The sequence below is a fragment of the Callorhinchus milii genome, unplaced genomic scaffold (assembly GCF_018977255.1).
Source record: "Callorhinchus milii isolate IMCB2004 unplaced genomic scaffold, IMCB_Cmil_1.0 Scaffold58, whole genome shotgun sequence".
Lineage (NCBI taxonomy): Eukaryota > Metazoa > Chordata > Chondrichthyes > Chimaeriformes > Callorhinchidae > Callorhinchus > Callorhinchus milii.
Genome location: NW_024704799.1, coordinates 241483 through 246503, shown reverse-complemented (window position 1 = coordinate 246503; position 5021 = coordinate 241483). Strand labels below are relative to the sequence as shown.

The 5021-nt window shown below is 48.5% G+C and overlaps 1 pseudogene; it reads right to left on the bottom strand.

Annotated features, from left to right (window-relative positions):
• Positions 1-2794, bottom strand: part of LOC121851571 — a 72444-nt pseudogene extending 69650 nt beyond the window's left edge.
• Positions 2795-5021: the final 2227 nt, after the last annotated feature.

The following is a 5021-nucleotide window of genomic DNA, read 5'->3' as shown; positions in this document are numbered from 1 at the left end:
CTTTCCCCAGTGAGAGACTGCTCTAAGCCCATCATTTCCCCCCTCCCAACTTACCCGCGCGACCTCCATAACCGGTCATTCCCTTTGCGCAGGAAACACAGCTCCTTCATGTCATCCCCACCCCATCTGCCCCAACAGCACCATTTTGCTCCCATTGCCCTGAGCTCCATTCCCAGTGTCCGTTTGACTCGCCCCCTCCTTCTATTCTTTCAAAGCACATCAAGACCTATCTCTCTGAATATATTTCCAGTTATCTTCCCCCTCGCCGCCTCTCTCGGCTCCCACCCCCCGCTCGGGTGTCCAGCTGGCAGTGCTGATCACCTGGAGACCTCCCCCTGACGTGAAAAGGGTTCGGTGTCAAAGTTGTTATGTTTTTGAAAACAAAACACAAACATATTGCTTATGCCCCACTCCCCACCCCCCCTACCCGGCTCCTCCCGATACAGAGAAAAGCTCCCTCTGCTCTTCACATCTCGATCCATCTCTTGTCCCGCTCCCTTGGCCAATCTGAACATACTGTTGGGCAATAAACCGTCTGTCCTGTTTTATATACCGCTAAAAAGTCACCTCACACTCATCTTTGTTTGGGGACGAAGGTTATCTTTACGTCCCTCACATGAGAAAATGAGAGAATATAAATGAATGAAAACGGCAAATGATTCTGTGCCGATGGCTTTAATATTAGTGATAGTTCATTGTAACATTACAGTAAACGTCGACAGTGCCTCAACCGTATGGTAAAGAAATGATAAATACACTGATTAATATCCCTCTCCCACAACCGTCAACTCCACCACCAGCACCCTCTCCCACCCATTCCATCCCCCCCCTTCCTCCCCATTCCCAACACCCCACATCCCAAACACACACCCACCCGCGCACACACACAGAGCCCCTCCTCACAAATTCATCCACCACCCCACAAACAAATCCCCTCCGCACACACGCACACAGCCTACAGACACACGCATAGTACACACAAACACACACTCAATCAAAGCCCCCACCACTACCACTCCCACCAGCACAGCAATTCATAACATAATTAACATAATCAAACATCAATCCTCAGCTCCACCAGCAACATCCCCTCCCACCCATCCACCTTACACCCATCCCCCAATCCCACACACCCCCCAACCCGCGCGCGCACACAGATGCCCTCCTCACACATTCAGCCACCACCACACACACAAACACAGCCCCCCGCCCCCCCACCACCACCACTGCCACCAGCACAGCAATTCAAAAGGAAATATTTTGATTAGCATAAACAGCGAAAAAAAACTGGTTGGTAAAAAAAAAACTATAAGCACTCCCCATTCTGCTGGTAACAAACCAGGGGACGAGGTGCTTTTGACCAAAAATATATACTTCAGCGATGTGAGCTCCGATACTGGAAGCCACAGCTGGTTTCAGAGGGCTCATATCTCACCGCGCCATTCTGTTATTCTCTCCCGCAGCCACACACCTCGGTGATAGCCGGACATGGGCTCTTTCCACATTCAGCACATTCGTAAGGTCTCTCTAACAGTTTGTGAGGACCTTCAGGAAATGCTGGTTCCTCAGCACATGTTCACGAGAGAAGGGGACAGACTATCGCACTGGTGTCTTAACTGAGTCAATGGTGTTGGATCAAACAGATATCTCTCCTGTATACATCAAACTATTATTGTTAATCTATGCATTTCTCAAAGCAGCTTCTCGTGCGGACTTTGAGCTGTATCGGCTCCTGGAAAGCTTTCCGCTGGTAAAGAACATTTCAAATTTTTATGATAGGACACCGCACAATTCATCCCACATTCGGCATAATTATTGAGTCTCTCCTGTGTGTATCCGCCGGTGACTTTGGAGGTGGTCTTTCCTCGTAAAATTCTTTTCACATTCAGTACAGTTATATGGTCTCTCTCCGGTGTGTGATCGCTGGTGTCTCTGGAGACCCCCTGATGTTGTGAAACGCTTTCCACATTGTGCACATTTATGTGGTCTCTTTCCAGTGTGTGATTGTCGGTGTCTCTGGAGGTCTCCTGACGTTGTGAAATTCTTTCCACATTCAACACATTTGTGTGGCCTCTCCCCGGTGTGTGATCGCTGGTGTCTCTGGAGGCTGTCTGGCCTTGTAAAACGCTTTCTACATTCTGCACATTTATACGGTTTCTCTCCTGTATGTGATTGTCGGTGTCTCTGGAGGTCTCCTGACGTTGTGAAACTCTTTCCACATTGTACACATTTGTATTGGCTCTCTCCTGTGTGTGATCGATGGTGTATCTGGAGATAACTCGAGTTTGAAAATTTCTTTCCACACTCAGCACATTTATATGGTCTCTCTCCAGTGTGTGATCGATGGTGTATTTTGAGCGATCCTGATGCTCTGAAACTCACTCCACATTCTGCACATTTATACCGTCTCTGTCCTGTGTGTGTTTGTTGGTGTATATGGAGGTGACTTGAAGTTGTGCAACGCTTTCCACATTCAACACATTCATATCGCCTCTCTCCTGTGTGATACCGATGGTGTATCTGGAGATAACCTGACGTTGCAAAACTCTTTCCACAGTGAAACATTCATGTGGCCTCTCTCCTGTATGAAATCGATGGTGTATCTGGAGATAAGTTGACGTTGCAAAACTCTTTCCACATTCTGCACATTTATATGGCCTCTCTCCTGTGTGGGATCGATGGTGTATCTTCAGACTGCCCAACATTTTGAACCTCTTCCCACATTCCAGACATTTATACAGACGCTTTCCTCGGTGTGATTGCTGGTGTATCTTGAGGTGCCCTGAATGTATGAAAGTCTCACCACATCGGGAACATTTATACAGTCGATCTCCTGTGTTCGATTGCTTTTGACCCTGTAGAGATCCTGTTTGCGAGACTCGGTTTTCCTCAACATGAAATACGATAGATACCTGACACTCTCTCTGCTGCAAAGCATCGTTTGCGCTACGAGCAGTCTGCGTTGTTGATGTGTCTTTATGGAACTCGGGATGTCTTCTGCTGTGTTCCTGGCGGAACTCGGTACGAGTCAACACAACGTTGGCATGAGGCCAGGGATGAGCCTCAAAATCATCCACTTTGGCTGCTGATGGGAGAAAAGAAAGATCTGGATAAGCAATATATGAGCTTTCTTTACGAATTGCTCTTGAACAAATGTCGGTTGAATCCTTGCATTTGTACAACACCTGATGATGTCAATGATTTACATAATTTACTGCCAACTGTACGGTCAGTAGCAGCTTACATTTATATACCGCTTTTCATGCTGATCACTTATTGACAGTGTCAGTTTATGATGGCAACAACTACCCACAAACAGCCGTGAGGCGTCTCCGTGATCAGTGTAGTTGACCACGGTCTGGGACACAGGGAGATACTTATATTAATGCGGGAAATGCTTTCCATTGTAGGAGGTGCTGTGCTTCAGATGAAATGTTATAATGAGCTCCCGGCCATGTCTGTTCAGGTGGACAGTAAAGATCCCATGACATGTTTCCAAAAGAGAAGCGAGTTTCTCTGTGTTCCACCACACCATTAAAGGATCTTTACTATGTGTCTGGAGAGGCGCAGAGTGACTTTAGCTTAAAAGCTCGGGGTGTATGACAGTGCATCGCGGGGTGGTGGGCAGGATTGGGGTGGGGGGCTCTACGGAGGCAGCCATTTTGACGTTTCCCGCCTGAACCAACCAATGGTCAAAATCCACTGCGTGATGTCACTTCGCGGCCTCATATTTCAAACGCACAGACTAAATCTTCAATGAGCATTTTCCTCAATCGCCTTCCTATCCCTTCTCACGGCTCGCCTTCCCATCTGTATCCCTATCGCTCCCTCAAAACCTCTTTAATCCGGACTTCATTGTCTTTCCAATTAAGAGCCGTGTACCCAACCCCATATTGACCACCTGCACTGCTCTCTCCTCAGTCCCCATAGCCCTTCCCATCCCCCACAGCAGTGGAAAAGCTGACCATCTCTGCTGAGAGCGCTTGGTTGCCGTTTCTGACCTGAGTCGCCATTCCCCAGCCCTGTCAACTGAGCTCCATTAAAACCAGGTCACCGGGGAGAGACGGCACATCTGACAGTGCGTCGCTTCCCCCCACTCCAGCTCTGTGCTGCAGTGTCAGCCCAGACTGTCAACTCGTTGCCCGCGATGTGGGGCTCAAACCCACAAACTTCTGACTCGGAGCAAAGAGCACACCAACTGAGCGCGGCTGCCATCTGCCCGATTCTGCACTCGAGCATTTGATGCTGAGAAACTCAGATTGATTTTTCACTCACACAGGTAATCATCGTCTGGAAGATCCCTTTCCTCAGTGTAATCTCTTCTTTCCCTCTTTCTCAAATCGTATCTGCTGCTCCCGTACTCTCCTCCGCTCACTCGGTTGCGTTTGGAGCTGAACCCATTTGCGATTTGATCTGCTGTAGAGAAATGTTTTTTAAAACAGAAGCACACGAACATTACATTTGCAAAGCGGTTTTCAACTGAGGAGGACGTCCCAAGGCACTGAACAGTCGTGGCTTAGGACCCGAGCCTTGGGGTGGCGTGGTTGTGGGTGGTGCGTCAGGGTGGGACGAGAGAGGGTAGAAAGAGTACGATTGGGGACTAAAGGCACAGTCGAAAAGGAAGTTCTTGAGTCGTGCCTTGAAGGAGGGAAGAGAGGGAGTGAGGCGAAGGGATTGTGGAATGGAATCCCTTAGGGGCTGATTTGAGGAACATAGTGAACAGAGACCTGAGATCTCTCACAGCCTTAGTCTAAGAGACTGGAGCTGTGTGGACAGGAAATAATATTGATCCATAGCACAGCAGTCAGCGCGCTCACCTCGCAAACAGGTCTGGGTCCCATTCCCGTTTATTTACACGTCTATTTACACGTTGTGGAGACCTGCAGCTCTGTGATTAGAGCACTCGCTTTGCAAGTGAGAGACCTGAGTTCAATTCCAGGCAGGTCAGGGCGAAACCTTGGGCAAGTTTCCTTACTCCACACAGAGCCTAATAATAATCCCTCCAAAAACCAAAAACAATC